A 25,994-nucleotide genomic window follows, 5' to 3' on the forward strand; every position below is an offset into this window, starting at 1 on the left:
AAATCTTCTGTTATATACTGCTATAAAAAATACTAAATTTGTAGTTGTAAAAGTTGGCATAAGGTACAACATCTAACACTTGTAGGCTGTGGATGCAAGCCATTTCACTATTTGGGGCCTCAGTTTCTCATGTATAAATGACAATAATACAAGTAGTACTATTTTTTATTGTCACAGGATGATTTTGAAGAAAACCATACAAATATTTGTGAAACTGTAAAATCCAAGGCACCAAACAAATATAGGTATTACATATATGGTTTTCCCATATCAGCACTGTCAGAAAAATATTGCCCCCAATTATTTACAATCACAAGTAAAATGGAATTTTATATCTTTACTGTGTTATGTAGTTAAGGAGCCATTTCCCTGGCTTCCTAAGGAGCCAGTTTCCTCAGATTTTTGCTGTACTATATGAAGATACCTTATTTTCTCCCACTTTTCTAGCTGATGAGAAAAACTACAATACAAAAATCTTCAGTGATTTTTCCCTAAAGTATTAAGTTTCAACATTTTGTCGCACTTTAAACAAAATAAACCGTTTTCTACTTCTATCATGCCACTTTAAATAGGATTATTAAGGGATATTCTCTCAGTTGAGATGTTTAGGCAAATCCCTTGATGAAGAAAGGCAGTAATTCAGACCAAGATGTGGGCAAAGGATAGTCCAGGATGAGGAAACACCAAGCATAAAGGGCCCGAGCCAGAAAAGAATTGTTATTTCCAAGGAACACCAACATGTCCAGTGTTCATGAAGTCAAATGAATGAGAGAAAGAGTGGAAGGAGAGAAAGGCAATGTCATGAGTAGTTGTCTGACTGTATAGTCTCCCATAGACCATGATAATTGTTTGCATCTTATTCTAAGTTCAGTGAAATGTCATTGAAACCTACATAGGAAGCAACGTGATCTGATTTATGTTTTAAATGGATTATTTTGCCTTCTGTGTGTGGTATGCAATTTAGTACAATGAAAGCAGAGTCAGGAATGATAGATAAGACGGGGATCAAAGTAGATATACTAGTGACTTAGACTACAGTGATAGAAATTGGGATAAAGAACAACACTTACATTGGATAGATATTAAGGATAATGCTAATGATTATGTTAGATTAAATATAAGAATTGAGAAAAAAAGGACTATAAATCGTTCTACTATAAGGATACATGGACATGAATGTTCATTGCAGCACTGTTTACAATAGCAAAGACCTGGAGCCAACCCAAATGCTCATCGATGATAGACTGGACTGGGAAAATGTGGCACATATACACCGTGGAATATTATGCAGCAATCAAAAATGATGAGTTCGTGTCCTCTGTAGGGACATGGATGAATCTGGAGAACATCATTCTCAGCAAACTGACACAAGAACAGAAAATGAAATACCGCATATTCTCACTCATAGGCGGGTGAGGAAAAATGAGAACACATGGACACAGGGAATGGAATACTACATACTGGGGTCTATTGGGGGGAATAGGGGAGGGACAGCGGTGGGGGGAAGCTGGGGAGGGATAGCCTGGGGAGAAATGCCAAATGTGGGTGAAGGGGAGGAAGGCAGCAAAACACAGTGCCATGTGTGCACCTATGCAACTGTCTTGCATGTTCTGTACATGTACCCCAAAACCTAAAATGCAATTAAAAAAAAGGAAATAAAGAAATAAATAAAACTAGGTTAGGATTTTAGTATGAGCACATTTGAATTACAACCTAAACAGAGTTGAAAGCATTAAAAAATAACAATCACAAATTTTCACAACACCTTACCAGATGCATTTGTGGTTTGTGGATTTTTGAGTTTGGATATGTATATTCACGTGTCTGTGACTATCACTTAGAAATTACTTGTAAAAATTTCACAAAATTCTGGAAACATGCAATTAAAAATAAATCATAACCTATGACTCAAAACTCACATCACACAATCGATCTTTGACAACAAGTTCAGCTTTTCTGTTACAGAAGAATATTAAAAACAAACAAACAAAAAATCTGCCGATAACAAGTAAATTTGATGAGACTGGAATTAGTTTTGTAAGAGATATGGACTACTGGAAAAGCCAGGACATAATTTTTTCTACAGATATCATTATCAGTTTTAATTTGTTTTAATTGCATGCTTCATCTCCCTTCCAATTTAGTTATTTTAAAATTAAAAATTTATTCTGTAAAACTCATCACTGTACCATTAATGTGGCCCTTTTGTGTCAGCTACTTTTACATCCAGGGAAGATAATGGCTAATTTAATGAGGAAGTTTAAGAAAGAAGGAAACATTCAAAGAAAAAATAATGAGGCACAGTTCCCTCTGGACCCGCTCCTAATGTTTAATACAAGAAAATGTCAGCAGTGTTTTAAGAGTCACAGAAATTATTGTGATACAGGCAACATTATATAGGCTTACTCACCAACAAAAGGCTTAGCATGAGACTTTTCACAGAGTAGGCACAATATATGTTATTGACCTTTATTAAAGGTCATATGGTATATAGTAAATGGATTGCCATTTTTAAATTATACTTTAAGTTCTGGGGTACATGTGCAGGACATGCAGGTTTGTTACATAGTTATACATGTGCATGGTTGTTTGCTGCAACTGTCACCCTGTCATCTACATTAGGTATTTCTCCTAATGCTATGCCTCCCCTAGCCTCCCTTAATCCCCATCTCCCAACAGGCCCAGGTGTGTGATGTTCCCTTCCCTGTGTCCGTGTATTCTCCCGCTTATGAATGAGAACATGCAGTTTTTAATGCTGCTTCTGCGATTGTAAGCATGTCATTCAATGGCATGATATGCTAGCATGATGGCATTGTCAGAATCAAAAGTTCAGTGGTGAAGTAACCCGTCACAGTCTTGCATAAGCAGAAAAAGGATAAAAACATGTTTTTGTTGACCCTAAGGTCAGCATAGAGGTTGGCTAAAGCCAGCTAATTATATTTTTCCTGTACAATATTTGTCACAAAATTAGTTCATTTTGAAGAATGATATTGGAGACAAAGAGGTCTAAAAGAGGGGTTCTCATTCTCTTGATATTTAAATTTTTTTCCTGACAGCTATTAAATAGTAAGAAGGATCGTTTTTGAGACTTACTTTGCTTTCGAAAGAATACAGGTTAACTATGAGAAAGAAACTGAGGAAGCAAAAGCATTAATTACGTCTTCAGAGAAAAGCACAGAACCTCCTCTGTACCTCCCTGAACTTCTCTTGTCTTTTCCCCCTGCTGTGTACTGGGAAATGAAAGCTCTCTCAGAAACCTTTTGAAGGACTCAGTGTTGAAAGGTTTCTGCTTAGAAATACCCTCCCCACTCTTTTTTTTTTTTTTTTTTTGAGTGAGGAAAAATACAACTTAGTTTCAAAATTTAATATCATTGTTACATATCACTTGTGTTTTCCCTCCAAGAAGAATTATTGTTTCTTTCTCAGTACTGTTATCTTTGCTGCGTGTGTACATGTTTTGGAAAGTACTTTTCCCCTATTGAATTATCTTGGCATTTTCATCAAAAATTATTTCACCATCTATGTTTCAGTCTATTTCTAGATACTGTATTCTATTCCAGCAATATACATATCTATGCTTGTGACAATATAATATTGTGATTACTACCATGTTATTGTCATTTTTGAAGTCTGGTAGTGTAGTTTTTACAGGTTTTCTTTTGTATAACGTTGATTTGACTATTCCAGGTCATTTTTGTTTACACATACATTTTAAAATCAACTTGTCACTTTCTGTAAAAGAACTTTATAGACATTTTGTTTAGATTGCATGGAATTTGTAGATCACTTTGAAGAGCATTTATATTTTAATAATATTGATTGTTCCAGTGCATGAAAAATATTTCTGTTATTTAGATTTTTGTTAATTTTTTTATTCTCTATTTCATACTGTAAATGTCCTGTGTATATTTTGTAAGTTTTTATGTAAGCATTTTATAATCTTTGGGGGATAAATGTATATTAAATTGTTAAAATTTTATTTTCTATATCTTGCTGAAAGTATATCATATGCATGTGATATTGTTTTAATCTTCTATATTAAAAAAGTTATAAGAAAATTGTTATGTTGTTACCTAATCATACAGTTATTATTTTTCATCTTTATTTGTTTAAACTTTATTTATTCCTAAAATCTGACTTTTTCTGTATCAATTCCCCCTTCAAGACTGAATAATTGTATTTGCATTTCCCATAATTTTGCTTTGTCTGAAAATGTCTTTATTTTAACTCTGTTCTATTTTCACTAAATATAGAATTCTGGGTTAACTATTATTCTCTTTTTCTTTTAGCATTTTAAATATGTTGTTCCAATGTCATCTGTTCTTAATGGTTTCTGATGTCACATCCACCATCATTTGAATCATTGTTCCACCACAGGTAAAGTTAATTTCTGGATATTTTTAAGATGTTCTTGTTCCCTTTGTCTTTCAGCAGTTTGACTATGAGGTACCTATATCCGGGTAGATGATTCTTTCAAATGTGTCCTATTTGGGGTTTGCTGACCTTTTAGTCTATAAATGTAGTTCTTTCATCAGATTTGGAAAGTTTTGGTCTTCATTTCTTCAAACATTTTTTGTCTCGAACTTTTTCCTTTCTTTCTAGGACTCCAATTACCTAATAAGGCGCTAGACCTTTTGAAATGTCCCACTGTTCTGTGGGGCTCAGTTTATATTTTTTTATAAGCTTTTTGTCTCTTTTACGAATTGTGTGATTTCTATTGACTTATATTCAGTTTTACTTAGATTCTTTTGGCATCTTTATTTTAATAATTTAGCCTATCCAGGAAATCTATATTTCAGGTTTTGTGTTTTACCAATTTTAAAATTTCTTTTATGCCTTTTTAATGTTTTCTACTTTTATGCTGGTATTTCCTAATTTTTTTATGCCTTCCATGTATATATTTCTTTACCTGATGGAGCATTGTTATAACTCTGTTTAGATTGTGTCTGATAATTCAAACATTTGGTCAATTTTTCCCCTTAAATATGGGTCATTGTTTTGTGGCTCTTTAAATATGAAGTGATTTTTTGATTGAATTGTGAACATTATGAATGTCATTATGAATAAAAATCTAGGCTCTGGCTTTTTTATATGTCACTTTAAGAAGTGTTGATGCTTTTGTTTAGCAGAAAAGTGACTTAAACTCAGATTAAAGAGTATATATCTGTGATGGCAGTGGATCAGAGTGTACTTTAGTTCTTTAAATCTTAACTCCTGATTGCTTTCAGCTTGCTTATTCATAGATGCATCAGATGTCAGCACTTTAGGTGTTAGGTTTCTTCTCCTCTGGATTGGATTCTTCCTTTGCAGAGGCTGTTTTTGTATTTTAACTCTCTTCCTTGATTCTTCTGCCAAAAAAAAGGGTGAGTCATTTTCTATCAGAGCCATAGCCACCCCATGTCCAATACCACTGCTGTGATTACCTTCTGTGTAAAGCAGTTAAAAAATAACACACACACTCCAAATTTCAATTTCCAAGCTGGTTACATGCTCCAAGTTTCAATTCCCTTTCAAAGAATGCTTACTTAGCTTCCATCTCCAGTGTCCAGTGCCTTCAGGTAGTTCTTTTTTAAGAGTCAATAGCTCTTATTTGTTGGAAGATTAATTTATTAGGAGCTTGCTCCTTTATAGTACAAGCAGAAATCCTCATATATATAGCATGATAAATCCAATAAAAACTCAATTTTCTACATATTTTCAGCCCTCTTTTGATCAAACATTCTTAAAAATCTATTGTTCCAGTGAAATAAAGTAATGAAGATGGACATGCTATTTTCTCTAAGCAATTGTATATACATGCAAATTGTACTACAGTGAAAATATTTGCTGTCCTCCCTTATTCTGTGCCGAACGCTTACCTATAGAAGGACAATTGAATCCATTACACTGACATCAGGCTTAGCCAATTGATATGGCTTGGCTCTGTGTCCCCACTCAAATCTTATGTCCAGCTATAATCCCCACATGTCAGAGAAGGAACCTGGTGGAAGGTGATTGGATGGGGGTAGTTTCCCCCATGCTATTCTTATGATAGTTAATGAGTTCTCATGATAGTTTCCTCATAGCTTGCTCTCTCCTGCTGTTATGTAAGATGTGCCTTGCTTCCCTATAGCCTTCAATCATGATTGTAAGTTTTCTGAAGCCTCCCAAGCCATGCAGAACTATGAGTCAATTAACCCTCTTTTCCATATTAATTACTCAGTCTCAAGTAGTTCCATATAGTAGTGTGAAAATGGACTAATACACCAATAATACATAGGGAGAAGTTATTTGGGTGACCTCCCAGCAAAATAAATTATAGCTATTACATGGCCCTAACATCTTACTTTCTTATTGCCATGAAGCAATTATAGCTCAGATAGAATCTTCTTTTTATCCTTCATTCTAGAAGAATGAGTAAACATGGAGCCACAGACACCCTGTAACACGTGTGCACATGACTGAGAAATAAGTCTTTGTTGTTTTAAGTCTCAGATTGTGAGATAATTTATAATTATAACATAACCTAAATTAACTGGCACAGACATGCTATGTAACTTACCCTAAGCTGACAGACAGTTATGTATAAGCGTGAGATCGAAGAAAAGGAGATGGAGTCACTCATTCTATATATTAACAACACAAACAGCAATAACAGTAAAAAACCAATAGTTTTAATAAATAAGTTTATATTTCTTCTGAAGAAGCATAAAGTGTAATAGTAGACAAAACTCTTTACTAATAGTGAGATGAGGCAAATTCTATCCCTTGTTTAGATACTGAATAATGACATTACTCTTTAAAGCCCTTTACCTCTTTACCCTTTGATGTCCTCATTTGCATAATAGTAACGTTGCCTACTTAATCTCTGGAGATCTACTAACTCCAACAAACCTAAGATTTGATGAATATCAGCAAAACGAAGTACACAGTCACTATTGTAGAGCTTCTGTCAGCAGTAGAACACTCAGAGTAATGCCACAAGGGGTTCTTTTAAAGCAAAACAAGATTGGCCACAAAACAAACCTGGCACCCTATCCTGAAAACTGTCTTACTCTATTTTCTGCTCTTATAACAGAATACCACAGACTGGGTGATTTATAAAGAAAATGAATTATTTCTCACAGTTCTTGAGGTTGGGAAGTCCAGGAGCATGACATGGAAGGTAATTTAATAGAGGAAGGCATCCCATGAAAAGTAAGTGTGTAAGGCAAAGAAATGGGGCCAAACTTATTATTTTATTAGAAGCCCACTCTTGCAATAACAAACCCACTCCAGCAATAACAGCATTAATCCATTCATGAGGGAAGAGCCTAATCAACTTTTAAAGATTCTACCTTTTAATACTGTTACAAAGAGTGTTAAGTCTCCAACATAGGCATATATTTCCAACATTTTGGGAAACATATCCAAATCATCAAACAGAGAATTCATTTCTGCTTAAAATGCTACCACGCCTCTTCCTTTTCCTCTCTAACATTAGAATGATCATGTTCTATATAGATGCTGCTCCTAAAGACTGTTTGCTACTATGAAAAGTCATATGAAGCAGCAATAAATAAAGCCATTGTAACCAGAGTCAGCCTACATGTAGCATGAATAAGTTAATAATTGAGAACTACTCAGGTTGTAGTGCTATTTTTTATACAGCAAAATTAATTGTTATGCAAAAAGTAGTATCAGAAATAGATGCTGCCCTAATAAAATACCGAAGCTATATCATGGAAATGTGTAACATGGCAGTGATAAAATTTTATTGGAGAATGGAAAAATAGCACTAGATATCAAGCATTGGAAAATATTTGGTTAAATGTAAACCTTAAAACACCGAAGGTTTTAAAAACTTGATAGGCAAACTATGTACCTAATAAGCTTGTGGGCTCTAGGGGAGTAGGTTTTGAGAAGCAAAATTTTCTTAGAGTTTTTGTTTATTAGTCAGATCAGGCAAGTACTGCAAGATAACACCACTGCATGTGCTCAGAAAATAATTGACCCACTTGCAAACAGGGCAATATGGAAAAGTAAGGAATCTGGAAATTCTCAAACTTTCAGGGCTGAGATTTGCAACTTCTCATGTTCAATATGTAAAAGAAAAAACCGAGAAACTATTCAAAGAATCATACTCAGTCTCAAGGCATAAACCAAAATCAAGGATGTGGCTATGGTTTCTTTCGTTAAAATGTCTGCATGAATTAATATCGACCCCAGTGAATCTTTTTAGCTGGACCCAAAGGCTCAAGAAGAAGAGATTAAAAGTGCTCTCTTTAGTATAGAGAAATGCAGAATTTAAAATATAGGTGTAGATAATAACAAATGTAGATGACTGCATTAAATATATATTGTTATATATGTATATATTTTAATTCAAGGTATATCTACATAAAATATTTTATATGAAATATATGACATATATATGTAGGTGTATACTATATTAAAAGAGACTACGACTGGATGTGAAACAAATTGGTTTCCCAAATATCTATAGGAGTAAATAAGGCTGAGAAAATGTCTCAATTCCCAGGGAAGCTATGTTCTCCATTGCTCTCTTCAAATTTGGAAAAGAATAATGGAAAAGAAAGGAACTCTCAAAGAATCAAATACAAATTCATAGAGAATAATGAATTGGAGCCTCTTATGGGAAGTGGAACTTGGGCTCAATCAATGCACATTACCAATCTTTAGGGTAAGAAATTGCCTAATATTTAGCCAAAAGAAATTAAGAACTTTCATGGTCAAGTTATTCTTGGTAATTCCCATTTTTCACTTGTCAAACTAGTTTGTATATTAGTGTATATGGGCAAGCAAAATTTGTATTTTTAATATATAGGTCTCTGATTAAGAGGAGCTGTAACTGGATTTGACATATTGAAAACATTTTGGAGTATATTCATTGGGGAAAGAAATAGAACATTTTATGCAAAAAAAGAGAAATGTAAATATTTATGATCAAGAGAGAAGTCTTTGGTAGGTCACAACTATTATTTTTTACAACCATTAACTTCTTTTCTGTGAGAGGTTTATAGTTGCTCACCAATTGCTGCATTACTTGTCGGTGGTGCCTATGAGAGGAATTTACATCTCCAATACACTGACATGGAGTGTAGCCTTGTAGCATGCTCTGGTTAAGATTACTAGCAAACATGGTGTATTTCACAGATAATTAAAGCTCTTAAAGGCATTTAAACTTCCTATCTGCTCTCTTGCCCCTCAGTCTTTGGTCATAAGAATGTACTGGGCTCACATGGGAGATGCACTTTTTGCACAGATCTCTGAATACAAAACTCGAAGGTCGGAGATAAAACACAACCATAGGCTAGAGTAAAGCATAGATGAAAGATGTCAGTTGAATGAGAAATAAGCATTTGACTTTTTAAAAAGGTACAAAGAAAAGAAGTGTTCTAACCACAAACCACTATTTCCCCCCTTATATTTCAGTAGAAAGCAAGATTCAATCAAAAGCAAGATTTTTAATGCCCCACCACTTTATTTTTATTTATTTTTAATTGTATTTATTTATTTATTGAGATGGAGGCTCGCTTTGTCACCCAGGCTGAAGTGCAATGGTGTGATCTCGACTCACTGCAACCACTGCCTCCTAGGTTGAAATGATCCTCCATCCTCAGCCTCCTGAGTAGCTGGGACTACAGGCTCCCACCACCACGCCTGGCTAGTTATTGTGTTTTTAGTAGAGATGGGGTTTTACTGTGTTGGCCAGGCTGGTCTCAAACTCCTGACCGCAGGTGATCCACCCACCTCAGCCTCCCAAAGTATTGGGATTACAGGTATGAGCCACCACGCCTGGCCAGATCCACACTGTTTGAAAGTGAAGGTTTGTTCTATTTGAAATATGGCACACTCAGACACACACTTTTTATGGAAGAGAATCTGTGCTATTTGAAAAATATATGCACGTATTTATAATTTGTAATACAACTCAAGATGTATTTCATGCTAGATTCTATGCAGGAGCAGAAAATAAGACTACAGCTCAACCTTATATTCAATACTGTAAGAACAACCTTTTGCAAATCAGGTCTCTCTGGGCTTTAGATTCTTCATCTGTCAAATAGAAATATGTACCTTATCTAACAATCCTTGAGGACTTTTTGAAGATCCATAAAGATATGAAATGTCAAAATATAAGATTTATGTCAATATGCAAATTTTGTTGTATAAAATTGAAAAGACATACTCTTCAACAACACTGATACTAGAGAGAGCCATCCTCTCCTTGAAAATGAAATAGCTGTTTGCATTTTACACAGAGAATATGTTTGTTGCATAGACATTCAAATATGCAAAACTTTCATTAAAAAATTACAAAAGAAAACATGCACTTGTATGAAAGAAACCTAAGGCTCTGTGCATATACTAACACATCCTTTACATGTAGGCCATAAAAAGCCCACAGATCAATTACATGTAGGCCATAAAAAGCCCACAGATTTGATCACCCTTAAAGTACAGCAGAAATTGATATTCATACAAAGACTGTTTGCTAAAATTGTATTCAGTTGCTCTGGAGACCAAAATTTTAATTTTCATCACTTTCTGAACATGATTTTTGCTCTTTCAAAGAAAAACACACTGAATGTTTTTTATTACTCCTTCTTAAATCCCTTACCAACAATACTTTATATGCAATTACAATGAAAAGAGGGACTGTTTTATTTAAATCGTCATCATTTTACATTGTGTGAGAGAAGATGACTCAAGATAAGTGAGAGAACTGAATTCCAATGATGTGCTAAATACTGAGCCAATCAAGGTTCTTAAATGGGATGTTGCTCATTTAATTTGTCACTGAGTTTCTGTTTAAAACAAGTGTGCAAATTTTGGGGCTTATTGGCCTACTGTATATTTTTGTGATAACAAGATAAAAAGTACAGAAACTTTTTTCCTCATTAGTTGATTATTTCCTTAATTGCTAGTTATTAATACAACTCTTTGCAAAACTACCAGTGACATTCTTTACAGAATTAGAAAAAAAACTATTCTAAAATTTACATAGAACCAAAAAAGAGACCTATTAGCCAAAGCAATCCTAAGCAAAAGAACAAAACTGGAGGCATCACATTACCCAACTTAAAACTATACTATAAGGCAATAGTAATTAAAACAGCCTGGTACTGGTATGAAAACAGACATGTAGGCCAATAGAACAGAATAGAGAGCCCAGAATTGAAGCTTCTCATCTACAACCACCTGATCTTTGACAAAATTAACAAAGACAAGCAATGGTGAAAGGACTCCCTATTCAATAAATGGTGCTGGGATAACTGGCTAGGCACATGCAGAAGACTGAAACTGGACCCCTATTTATACCAATTACAAAAGTCAACTCAAGATGGATTAAAGACCTGAGTGTAAATCCCCAAATTATAAAAACCCTTGCAGGAAACCCATGCAATTCCATTCTGGATGTGGGCCCTGATAAAGATTTGATGACAAAGAAGCCAAAAACAACGGCAACAAAAGCAAAAATTGACAAATCGAATTAAACTTATAATCTTCTGCACAGCAAAAGGAACTATCAACAGAGTAAATAAACAACCCCAAAGTACGGGAGAAAATATTTGCAAACTTCGCATCCAACCAAAGGTTTAATAACCAGAATCTGTAAGGAACTTAAGTAAATTAACAAGCAAAAAACTAAAAACCCCATTAAAAGTGGGCAAAGGACATCAACAGTCACATTTCAAAAGAAGACATACATGTGACCAACAAGCATATAAAAATGCTCAATAACAACAACATCACTAATCATCAGAGAAATGTATATTAAAACCTCCATGAGATATCATGTCATACCAGTGAGATTGGCTGTTATTAAAAAGTCAAAAAAGAACAGATGCTGGTGAGGTTGCACAGAAAAGGGAACTTAGACACTGCTGGTGTGAGTGTAAATTAGGCCAGTCACTGTGGAAATCAGTTTGGTGATTTCTTAATTAAAACAAACTATCATTTCCTAGCAATCCTATTATTGGGTATATGCCGAAAGGAAAACAAATCATTCTACCATAAAGACACAGACATGTGCATGTTTATTGCTGTTCTGTTCACAATAACAAAGGCATGGATTCAACCTAGATGCCCATCAGCAGCAGACTGGATAAAGAAAATGTGCTACATATACACTATAGAATACTATGCACCCATAAAATAGAACAACATCATGTCCTATGCAGCAATACGGATGGAGCTGGAGGCCATTATCCTAAGAGAATTAACACAGGAACAGAAAAACAAATATCACATGTTCTCACTTACAAGTGGGAGCTGAACATTGGGTACTCATCAACGTGAAGATAGAAAAAATAGACACTAGGAACTACTAGATGGATGACGAATAGGGGAACAAGGGTTGAAAAACTGTTGATTGGATACTATGCTCACTACCTGGGTGATGGAATCATTTATAGGCCAAACCTCAGCATCACACAATATGCTCATGTTAAAAACCTTCATGCGTACCCCCTGAATATAAAATAAAAGTTGAAATTATTTAAAAAATAAAATGAGGTAGCAGATGGAGAAATTCGATTATAAGGTCACATAATGTGATAATCACATCCACTTTCTTAGATAGTTTAAGTTCTCTCATTCATCTCACAAAATTTTCATTTAGATAATATGAACTTGGTCTCTTTCCCAGTTATTTTCTGTTTTAGTATTTGGTAAGTTACTCTTTGCAATAATTTCTTTTTGAATAAAATCATTAAAACGTGATTTGTCCAACCCAATATTAAAACATATTTGAAAGATCAAATACTTTTAGTTTGAGAAAGTTCCGATGGCTCCATGGAGCAGAATTTCAATGCAGAAATTGAATTTAGTTACTTTAGAATTCAACAACCTAAGAAGGATACAAGGGACTTAGGGGGCTCCCAGGGAAAGGGTGGGAAGGGTACAGATTTTTTATTTGGTTTTCTGTTTCTGTGTTAGTTTGCTTAGGATAATGGCCTCCAGCCAGTTCCATCAATTCTACTGCAAAGAACAATGGTGATTCCTAGGTTTTCTTCCTGGATTTCTGTAGTTTGTGATCTTACAGTCTTGTTATGTATTTCTAAGAATTTATCTATTTCTTCTTGTCCAATTTGTTGGCTTATAATTTTTAATAGTATTCTCTTATGAACCTTTGTATTTCTGTCATATTCAATTGTAGTGTCTATTCTTTCTATTACAATTTTATTTGAGTCTTCTCTTTTTTTCTTAGTCTAGTTAAAGGTTTATTAAATTTATTTATCTTCTCAAAAAACCAACTTTTGATTTTATTTCAAATATAATATTTTAACAAAGGTTGTATACCTATTAAAAGGCAATCCTTCAGTGTTTCTGTATTTCATGTAACAATGCTTAAGAAACATTCTGTCTTTTAAAAATGTGCCTAGATTCTTGCATTATCCTAACTTGTTCAGCTTACTTACCTCAGCTCTCTTCCTTCCGTAATGTGCAGTGCACACTGCATCTAGTAACAAATATATGAGATATGATGATTTTAACGTAACAGATCATGGTGAAATTCACTAATCTTTCCATTCATTATCTATGAGTTAAAAACTTGATCCTCTAACACGGACTAAAAGCCCTACATGATCAGGCTCTCTCTTACCATCCAGCTTCATCTTTTCCCTTTAACTTCTGTCCTTCCAATTTTCTGCACTGTGCAGTTTCACATCTAGGTCATGCTTTGTGATGTCCCTGGATCTTTATACAGGCCAATCCCTTTGCCTGAAATGTTTCCTAGCTTTTCAACCTATTCCTAATTACAGCTGGCATAGAGTGGAATAGAATCCAAATTCTTTATCTCACCTAAAGGCCTTGTAAGATCCAGCCTCTGCCCCTAGTTCCAGCCACATAAGCCCTCTTCTCACTCCCATAAACACCAAGTCCTTTACTATCCCCAGTTTTCCATGCATGTCATTATTCTCATTTAGAAGTTTGATTTTTTTTTTTGTTCCACTTTTCATTTACTTTACTCTTATCTGCTCCAGGTCTCATTTTGCATAGACTTTCCTCAGGGAAAATTTTCTCAAATTCGTCTTTATGTTGGAGTAGAAACCCTGTTATACATTTTCTAAGCTCTTTATACCTTTTCTTCATAGTTTTTAAATCACATTTTCTAATCGTATGTCATCTGATTTAAAAAATTAATATATATTATCTACAAAAGACTTTATAATCAATGGAAAAATAGCACTTTTCCTTGATGAGAAATCAAATATTTCGCCTAGACCTCCTGGCAGATGGTAGAACAGGTAACCTGGCAGTTATTTTCACATTTTTACATTTTTGCCAGTTTTTATTTATGCGATTAAATCGGCTTTTTGTAAGAGTTGAGCAGGAGAAACATGTTTTTATGCCCATTAGTCATACCATCGAACTTTATTATATCACCATCATTCCTCAATAGTCAGGAATGAGAATACTGATTCCTTGCAATGACGCTGTAAAAGAAAATAGGTATTTATAATAGGACATGAAATGTATTAAATACAGGATATCTAACATTAGTGGTAGGGCCAGTGAGTTTATCTGGCTTTCTTTGTTTTTTAACTTTTATATCAGTTTCAGTGTTACATGTGCAGGTTTGTTATATAGTTAAAATACATGTAATGGGGGTTTCGTATAGTGATTATTTCCTTACCCAGGTAAAAAACATAGTACCTGATATATATATTTTTGATCCTCACCCTCCTTCCACTCTTCACTCTCAGTTAGGCCCCAGTGTCTACTGTTCCTTTATTTTTGTCCGAATACAGTCAAAATTTAGCTCCCACTTACAAGAGCAAGTATGCAGTATTTGGTTTTCTGTTCCTGTGTTAGTTTGCTTACGATAATGATGCCCAGGTCAATCCATGTTGCTGCAAAGGACAATGGTGCTTCCTAGTTTTCTTCTAGGATTCTTACAGTTTGTGATCTTACATGTAAAATTTTAATTCATCTTGAGTTGGCTTTTTTTATATGGTGAAAAGTAACAGTCCAGTTTAATTTTTCTACACATAGCTAGTCAGCTCTCTGAGCACCACTTATTGAATAGAGAATCCTTTCCCCACTGCTTATTTTTGTCAACTTTGTTGAAGATCAGATGGCTGTAGGTGTGTTGCTTTATTTCTTGGCTCTCAAACCTGTTGGTCCATGTGTCTTTGTTTGTACAGTACTATGCTATTTTAGTTATTGTAGTTTTGTAGTATATTTTGAAGTTGGTTAATGTGATGCCTCCAGCTTTGTTCTTTTTGCTTAGAATTGCTTTGGCTAATTGTGCTTTTTTCTGGTTCCATATGAATTTTAGAATAGTTTTTTTTTCTACTTCTGTGAAAAATGACAGTAGTTTGATAGGAATAGCATTGAACTTGTAGATTGAGCATTATGACCATTTTAACAACATTCATTCTTCCAGTCAATGAACTTAGAATGTTTTCCTATTTGTTTGTCATCTATGACTTCATTCAGCAATGTCCTATAGTTTTCCTTGGAAAGAACTTTCACCTCCTTGATTCAATGTATTTCTAGACATTTTATTTTTTGCGTGTGGCTATTTTAAATGGGTTTTGTTCTTGATTTGGCTCTCAGGTGGAATCTGACTGTTCTTTCCCATTTTAAAGAGACAGAACTGAATTTTGAGAGTACTGGTTTATCTTTAGACTAGTCATTAATGATAAATATAAAATACTGGGGTAGTTGATTTATTTGTTGACTTATTTTTATTTTCTCAACTTCAGAATTTATATTCCAAATTTGATTTGAATGATTTTGAGATAGTAATATTCATGCAATAATATCATGGGACCAATGACCTAAATGTCTGGCTTGAGGAAAGAGCCTTTAAGGGCTGTCAAGTCAGTGTCTCTTGGAAAGTCCTGGATTGAAAAGGGGTGGAATTCTCTTTTACCTTTTTAGAATAGAAGCAAATTATTTTTAAGGAAATGTTACAATTTAGAAACTGTAAACAATTATTCCACCTTAAGCAAATGAAGGAGGAAGCTTAATTTGAGGGATGAAGGAAAATGCAAGAGAACATTAGGAATGTGGGTAAGGAGATAGGAGAATCTCCCTCAGATGTAGACTTGAGCCGAAAAACGTGTGTCTGAGAGTTCACATTTTCTGATTTGCCTGTGTTTCATTCAATATTGGAACAAACTATTTTCTTTTTCAAATGAACTTTGTAGCTGGTTTATATGCACATCTTTTTACTCTAATATTATGTTTACCATTACCAAGGAGCAGACTGTCACCCTAGTAATAGAAGTGTCATATCTCACATGTGCACTCTTTGAAGACAACATCACACATTCATTGCAGACAATAAAGTGATCAGAAAGGAGACTTTTTCAAGTGTTTTTTAAAGAAAAGTAGGTACTTGAAAAAAAAATGCCCAAAGGGTATATCTATTATAAATGGTAAGGAAAATTTCACCTTTATAAGTTATAATTGGAGGCTAATTATTACATGTTTACCTTCTAAGTTCTTATTACATATATTATTACTAAAAGAATATGCCTATGTATATTCATATTTCTGACTTCTTATATAAATATTAGCATGTTATACAAATTTTCTCCACTTTCATTTATTCACTTTCAATATATCCTAGAGATCATGGCATGTAAGTATGTAAAGTTATTCCTTATTTCTTTTTGAAACTAGAATGCATAATTTTAAGAGCTCTTCAAACTCAGACATTTATGTTTTCTGTAGAGTCATGAAAAGAAATTATAGCGATCTGTTGTTCGTGCTGTATCTTTTTTTCCCCTTTAAGCTTATTTTCAAAGTATACTGCTTTGTTCAGCAGTTTCTTACAGAGAACATATTTTTAAAAATTCAAAATGGGATGTCTGTCTCCAAAATCTCTACATTCTCTTTCTTTTGTCATAAGGAGATAGCCCTCTTCTTCAATCAACAATTACAGTGAACCTATTATGTTTTGTCACTTAGTTAACTACTAGGTATTTAATAGTGACCATTATGTTTGTTGCACTCACGGTGGTCAAAATGTAGCTTATGATTGGGTGTGGTGTCTCATAACTGTAATCCCATCACTTTGGGAGGCAGATATGGGTAGATCTCCTGAGGTCAGGAGTTTGAGACTACCCTGACCAGGATGGTGAAACTCCATCTCTGCTAAAAAAATACAAAATTAGCCAGGTGTGGTTCCACATGCCTGTAATCCCAGCTACTTGCGAGGCTGAGGCAGGAGAAGCTGTTGAACCAAGGAGGCAGAGGTTGCAGTGAGCCCAGATTGCACCACTGCACTCCAGCCTGGAAAATGAGTAAAACTCTGTCTCGAAAAACAAATATAGCTTATAACAACAGTTATGCTCATAAAGATGATCAATAATATGTTAGAACTTATATTGAAGAAGTCACTAGATAGTAACATATAAAATAAATAGAAGTTAACTTGTTTATTCATAACTGGTAAATATTTAAATTATTAATAAAACGTGAATCAGATATAAAGATGGACTTTTTAACTATCAACCTATCCTAAATGAACTGATATATCCAAACACATCACAGCCAGAGAACTGTTTCTTCCAGAGATGTCAGGGAAAGCCTTTCCGCATTAGTGTACCCCATCAGAGTAGGGTTATGTGCATGAAGGGTCATCTGAGACATAGATAGAACAAAGTAGTGCCATGCATAAGCTGTGACTCATTATTCAACTCATTAATCAGATAAGTCAAATATTTCCCTTGGAGAGAAACAAATGAAAGAAGAAGTGAGATGAGATGCTCTATATTATGAAGAACTGCAGAGAGGCATTGAACAAGGAATGAAGGAATGAAAAAACATGATGTATTTATGAAAATGAAAATAATTCCACATGGCTAGAGCTGCAGTTACCGGAGTTCCAGTGTTATGTTAAATCACACAATGCTGCACATTACTGCCACTACCAATTTATAATCTGTAATCTACCAAGTTCGCAAAGCGGACATAAATAATTCTCTGAATCCTTAGGTCTCTCTTTCCATCTTCCACATTTGTTCTTTTAACATGTATCCAATTTCCTAAGAACATATTCTACCATTTTTAACCTCTTTCTGAGAAGAAAAAATGTCTGCCTTTTATTCATATAGAAAATATGACATAAGACAAAAATTTACTTAACTGCTTTTCCCACCAACACTTGACTTTCTGTTATTCTACCATTTGTATTCTTATTTCTCTCTATTTAGAAGAGTTGGCCTTTTACATGATTAAGTGTTATGCTATCACTTTTACTATGGAGCCCATTCTTTTCCATTACTTTGTAAACATTATGTTTTTGCTCTTGATCTTTAAATAATCTCACTTTACCAGATTCTTGGTAATCACTTAAAAAAGTGTTTTTACAATTTTATTTAATATTATGGATAGATGTCACATAAAAATGTATCCCACTACATCTCAAATACAGTGATATACACATTAATATTTTTAACCTTGACACAAACAAAAGAAAATCTACTAGCTAAAATTTGTTTGCTTTTGCTTATCTAGTTCTTTTCGTTGTGATGTTAACGTGTTGATTTTAGATATTTCCTTCTTTCTCCTGTGGAAATGTAGTGCTATAAATTTCCCTCTAAGCATTGCCTTAGCTGTGTCCCAGAGATTCTGGTATGTTGTGTCTTTGTTCTCATTGGTTTCAAAGAACTTCTTTATTTCTGCCTTAATTTCGTTATTTACCCAGTAGTCATTCAGGAGCACATTGTTCAGTTACCATATAGTCGTGTGGTTTTGAGTGAGTTTCTTAATCCTGAGTTTTGATTACACTGTGGTCTGAAAGACTGTTATGATTCCTGTTCTAAAGAGCTTCTAGACAGCAAAAGAAACTGTCATCAGAATAAACAGGCAAACAACAGAATGGGGAAATTATTTTTTCAATCTATCCATCTGACAAAGGGCTTATATCCAGAATATACAAGAAACTTAAACAAATTTACAAGAAAAAAACAAATAACCCCATCAAAAAGTGGGTGAAGGATATGAACAGACACTTTGCAAAAGAAGACATTTATGCAGCCAACAAACATGTGAATAAAAAGCTCATCATCACTGGTCATTGGAAAAATGCAAATCAAAACCACAGTAAGATACCATCTCATGACAGTTAGAATGGTGATCATTAAAGCAACAGATTTTTAAAGGAAATAATAGCTTTTTAAAGGAAACAACAGATGCTGGAGAGGATGTAGAGAAATAGGAACAATTTAACACTGTTGGTGGGAGTGTATTTAGTTCAACCATTGTGGAAGAGAGTGTGGTAATTCCTCAAGGATCTAGAACGAGAAATACCATTTGACTCATCAATCCTATTACTGAGCGTATATCCAAAGGATTGTAAATCATTCTACTATAAAAGCATGTGCACACATGTTTACTGCAACACTATTCACAATAACACAGACTTGGAACCAACTCAAATGCCCATCAGTGATAGATTGGATAAGGAAAATGTGGCACATATATACCATGGAATACTATGCAGTCATAAAAAATGAGTTCATGTCCTTTTCACGGACATGAATGAAGCTGGAAGCCATTTTTCTCAGCAGACTAACACAGGAACAGAACATCAAGCACCACATGTTCTCATTGAGAAGTGGGAGTTGAACAATGAGAACACACAGACACAGGAAGGGGAACATCACACACTGGGGCCTGTTGCAGGGTAGGGCACTAGGAGAGGGATAGCATTAGGAGAAATACCGAATGTAGATGATGGATTGATGGGTGCAGTAAACCATCACAGCACATGTTTACCTATGTAACAAACCTGCACGTTCTGCACAATGTATCCCAGAACTTGAAGTACAATAATAATAATAATGAAAGAAAATCTCTAATAAAGAAGCATAAGATTAGCAAGTATAAATGCTACTTTCTATGGGAAAGAGCCTATGAGGAATCAAGATTAAATATAGACCTAGCTACCTGGGCATGAGGATTTTAAATTCTATTACCAGGGATAGAAATATTTCTGAAATGATGGAATAAAGACCTTAGAAAATATGCTTCTCCATAAAAGCACTGGAAAAAACTGTCCAAATCAACTTGTTTAGAACTCTGAAAATTAACCAAAGACTTGGAACTATCCAAAGAGTGTTGTTCAGAAGAACAGCTGGATCTTAGTAATAACATTGAGCTTTGTAACATTTTAACTTGCCCTAATTCTCTATCCTCTCCCCAGCTCCACAGCAGCCTTGAAAATAAACAGCATTACAACTACAGTAGCTGTGAATCCAGCAGCCAAGCAGCCACTGGAGGGGTAAGAACAGATTTGAAGATTCCCGAAAGCCTTGCCCCTGGAGAAAGAAATGTCACTATTTGACCTCTCAGGCAGCTCACTGTAAAGCTTCATTCTCTGAGCTTTTCCTTATTTGACCTGGTTCAGAACTCACTCTGAGTGAGCAGCCCTATTTCCAGCCAATATTTTCAAAAGCAATCAGTAGCAAGATTTTAATATTGCAGCTGCCTGAGGTAGTGCTGCTCGTTGGGGCTAAAAAGTGGCTGACGGAATATACTGAAAAAAAACAAACTGAGGAAAGAGATATCCTTAGGGTGCTTTCAAAATCTCTACCATATTCTTGAGACTTTAAAAGGCCACATTAGTGAGCAGAGCTGTTCATCTGTTCAGGAAAGGCCTGAAAAGGCACTAACCTCTTACCTCATATGGAAATGCAATGGACTCAGAATAGTCAAAACAGTCTTGAATCTTGAAGAACAAAAGTAGATACTTACACTTTCTGGTTTCAAAACTTACTACAAAGCTACAGTAGTTGACACTATATGTTACTGACATAAAGACAAATATATGGACCAATGGAATAGAATTTAAATTTAAGAAACAAAGTTCAGAAATATAGAGCCATACATTTATGTAGAATCACTTTTTTACAAGGTGCCAAGACAATTCAATGAAGAGAGAAGAGTCTTTTTAACAAATGGTGTACTGGGATAACAGGACATCTGTTTGCAAAAGAATGAAGTTAGACCCTAATCTCACACAATATACAAAAAATGAACTTTAAACGGATTATATACCTAAATGTAAGAGCTAAAATTCTTAGAAGAAAACACAGCAGTAAATTTTTGTGACCCTGGGTTGGGCAATAATTTCTTAGAAATGACTCCAAAGTACAAATTTGTTTTTAAAAAAGATAAGTTGAGCTACACCAAAATTTTAAACATTTGTGCTTCAGATGGTACCATCAAAAAAGGGAAAAGACAGTCCATAGAAAAGGAAAAGATATTTGTAAATCCTGTATCAAATGAGAAACTGGTATCCAGAATATATAAAGAATGATTACAACTCAACAATAAAAACTCAAACTATTTACTTCCCACTAGGAGAGAGAACATAATGCATTCAAGAAGTAGGCACTAAATTATCACATAAAATACATAAATAAAGCTTGGAATCAAGGAAAGAGAATGGAGGAAAGAAAAATATATGAGAAGAAGGAGAGAGGAAAAGAGAGAGAGAGAGGAGAGCCTTGGATGGAAAAAGAATCAATATCACTAGTGGCACACAACCTCTAGTACACGTGAGGGTGAAGTCTAAATATGTGGTATGCACATAGTTACAGAAACCTCAAGCTGAGAACTGAGCGTAAGTATTGCATGAATGAAATGATTAAAGGCCCAGCAGAAGTACACATGATACTTCAAAGTAAGTATGTTACTAAAATTTCAGGTGTTCACATCTCAAAAGTACATGAAATTCCTCTTTAAAACAACACAATTACAAATTAAATTGTAGTAAAACACATCTTTCCTCTGGCATTCTTCCCCCACTCTCTAGCTTAAGAAAACTCTTTTCTCTGTTTCCTCTGGCCAGGAAGTTGTCAGGTTTCTATTTGAGTTTTAGCCTCCAGTGCCCCTACACAGCTCTGGGAGTGGGGCTGAAATTCAGGGCAAAGCCATAAGAGAAAAACATCATGAAACAAAACAGGAAATCTTCCTCATCAAGTCTCTTCTTCAAATTTTGTTCTTATATGGTAAAACTGTTTTTGTTTATTTTTGCATATCCTCAATGAGTCCATTTTGTGTGTGTTTTATTTTTTTTTCCCGATGTGTTAGCTGTGCTTTTCAGGAGGCATGGGCTATAGGAAGCTTATTCTGCCACAGTGGATCTGATACTTCTAGAAATCGTCATTTGAATTCCATGATTTAGATTATTTTGTGTGTAGAAATGACTAGAAAAAAATTTTAGAAAATTAGAAATTCTTCTCAGTATAGCCAGAATGATCATAGAATAATGAAAGTACAGTCATAGAATGATCACAGAAACCAAAGGATGAGGAAATACTAGAACCCATAGAGTGGAAGTGATTAGTAGAAAGGGGGAAAGATTAAAGTTATTTTCTAATTGTACCAAATGTGTTCCAATTATTGGATAAAAATTCAAATATGAAAATAAAGTTAACAGACATGTAGAATAGATTGGGATATATATCGATCTATCTGTCTATAGACTGGAATATATTGATCTATCTATCTAAAACCTCTAATAAATTACAAACAAGAACATATAAAATAATTTATATACAAGAATATCATCAAATTTTGACAAGAGTATAAATAAGAGTTCATAATGAAAGGCATAATTTAGAGAATTGTTCAGTAACAATGCAAAGCATAAAGCCTTTTATTAACTCATATGCCCTTCAAGGTCTTGTGGATCACTTTTTAAAAATATTTATAGCTTCATTTTTAAAGTGTCCACTAACTAAAAACTTAATAGGTTGTGGTAGTAATATAATAGAAAGCAAAATTTAAAATAAATACACTGCTTTTATACCTATTAAATAGTAACATTTGATAAACAATAAAATATGTATTTCATGAAAATTTGTAATTATACAAATTAATAAACCAATATTGTGTGTTATTTATGGAAAGCATATATTCAACCTTAGTATTAGAAAAACATGAACAGAAGCTGGGAGTGGTTGCTCACACCTGTAATCTCAGCATTTCGGGAGGCTGAGGTGGGTGAATCACCAGGTCAGGAGTTCAAGACCAGCCTGGTCAATATGGTGAAACCCCACCTCTACTAAAAATAAAAAAAATTAGCTGTGCGTGATGGCACGCACCTGTAGTCCCAGCTGCTTGGGAGGCTGAGGCAGGAGAATTGCTTGAACCTGGGAGGTGGGGGTTGCAGTGAGCGGAGATCGTGCCACTGCACTTCAACCTGGCAACAAAGTGAGACTCCATCCAAAAAAAAAAAAAAAAAGAAAAGAAAGAAAAAAAATGAAGAGAATATATATGTGCTTCAATATTGATTGTTCAGCTGTATCTAAGTCCTGAGTGTATGCTAATCAAAAGATAGATGTGAAGATTAACGCCACATTAAATACAAAGTGGAGAAAGAATAAAACACCTAGTCAGTTCAAACATAACCCCCAAATTGAAAGTCAAAGGGCTGGTGCTTTGAATTGTTGGCAATGATTTGCAATTAAGCTGCTGCTCACATCTGCAGATCTGTGTAATTCACTGAAGGGTAAGTAGTAGCAGCATTTTATTTAATGCTGTTTAATCACTCTCCTGAGTAATGCTGACTAGTACAGCTAACGCTAACTGAAAATAGGAGAGTTATTAAGCATGAAGGCGGGGATAAAATTTTATTACTCACGTATATGTAGTAAAACAATATTCTAAAAATACAGAAGAATACAAAGTTAAAAACAAAAATCAAAGGACACAGTGTTGAGGTTACATTGCTGGGTGAGGAAGTAGAATGGGATCAGGAACGATATACAGGACACAGGACAAATTGAAAGATAATTTTCTAAAAGTATGAGGTGCTCATCGTATTGTCATTCTTCATATCTTAGGTATATTGCTTAATTATTATACCTTCTTTAATAATAGATGATTACAAATAAAATGAGCAGAAGACATTGAGGAATTTCGCAAAAGAGAAAACAAATGACAAAAAATATACTTAACCTTATTGGTAGATAAAATGCAAAATAAAACCTCAATAAGAAACCATTTCAAATCCATCGAAGTAACAATTGAGAAGTTGGGTGATATCTTCCATTTTGATGATGTAGTATAACAAGAACACTCACTCATTACTAATGGGAATATATATATATAAGTACAAACACTTCAGGAAAGGGTTGGGGATTTCTTAGTATGTTTCAAATGTGGCAACTTTCAACATGATTGTTAAATTTTAGGTATAAAATCCAGACAAATTCTTGGACATGTACATTCAGACACAATGTGATATGGACAGCAAGCGTAAATGTAGCATCATTCAAAACAATTTTATCTTAAGAACACACTGAACTCCTTATATAGGCCATTCTGTTCTATATAGCTCATTAACTATATAACAGGGGTTGAAAAGTAAAAAGGAAATGTTAGTAACAATTTTTGCACATAATAAATAACATATAAATACTACAGTGTTTTTAAGATTACAAACCATATTTACAACCATTGAACCTATTTTCATTTGCTCATCTTTATTATCTTAGATAGAGACAGAACAGAAATTATTATCACCATTGTACAGCTCAGAAGAGAGATGATTAAGAGACTCTGTCATTTTCATAAGCTTATATATATAATGGTTACATTAACTTACTAGACTGACATAGTATGTGCAATCAATTCTGCACTGTTGTGATTAATCTAGACTAGTCTTAATGTATTAACTTTTTAGTACCTTGTTGGGCTTAGTCTGTTCATTTTTATAAAGGATTTTGCTTCCCTGCTTATGAATAAGACTGGCTAAATATATGCAGATTTTCTCTAGTTATGTTAATGCTATTGATTTCTGTCTTAACTGCATTGTGGTTAAAAAAAAAAAAGATTATCTGAAACCAAGTTCTTGTAGTTTGCTGGCTAAAACAAAATTTGACCAATCTTTATTATATTTAATATAAGCTTGATGAGAATGCATAATTTCTAATTTCAGTGTAATATTCTAGATATGTGAATTATACAAAATTTAATTCGTTTTTTCAATCTGTTTACTGAATTACTCTCTGTTTGGTGTAAATTATTGAAATAACTACCATTAAACTAGTGTAATGCCGGGTTTTTAAATTTCTCAATATAACCCATAAATTATTGTTATTTTATGTGTTGTTAGGTGATCATAAATTTAGAATCTGTGTTATTAGGTGATCATAAATTTAGAATTACTATATTTTTCTGATTTATTGAAACTTTAATCAATTCATAATGATTTAATTTGTCCCTATGAATTGTTTTTTAAAAGTCTACTTCGGTAGACATTATTCAGGCTACTCCAGGATGCTTTTGAGTAGTATTGGCATAGTATATATTTTTCTATGTTTAAATTTACATTGTTTTTAAAAAGGTAGTCAGGTGTATACTTAAAAGTGTAAATATCTTCTTTTGAGAAGTGTCTGTGCATATGCTTCGCCCACTTTTTGATGAGGTTGTCTGGTATTTTCTTGTAAATTTGTTTAAGCTCCTAGTAGATTCTGGATATTAGCCCTTTGTCAGATGGATAGATTGCAAAAATTTTCTCCCATTTTGTAGGTTGCCTGTTCACTCTGATGGTAGTTGCTTTTGCTGTGCAGAAGCTCTTTGGTTTAATTAGACCCTGTTTATCAATTTTGGCTTTTGTTACCATTGCTTTTGGTGTTTTAGTCATGAAGTCTTTGCCCATGCTTATGTCCTGAATGGTATTGCCTAGGTTTTCTTCTAGGGTTTTTATGGCTTTAGGTCTTACATTTAAGTCTGTAATCCATGTTGAGTTAATTTTTGTATAAGGTGTAAAGAAGGAATTCAGTTTCAGTTTTCTACACGCAGCCAACAAACATATGAAAAAAAACTCATAATCTCTGGTCATTAGAGAAATACCAGTCAAAACCACAATGAGATACCATCTCATGACAGTTACAATAGCGATTATTAAAAGTTTAAAAACAACAGATGCTGGAGGGGATGTAGAGAAATAGGAACAATTTTACACTGTTGGTGGGAGTTTAAATTAGTTCAACCATTGTGGAAGACAGTGTGGCTATTCCTCAAGGATC

The sequence above is a fragment of the Callithrix jacchus genome, chromosome 15 (assembly GCF_049354715.1).
Source record: "Callithrix jacchus isolate 240 chromosome 15, calJac240_pri, whole genome shotgun sequence".
NCBI classification, from domain to species: Eukaryota; Metazoa; Chordata; class Mammalia; order Primates; family Cebidae; genus Callithrix; species Callithrix jacchus.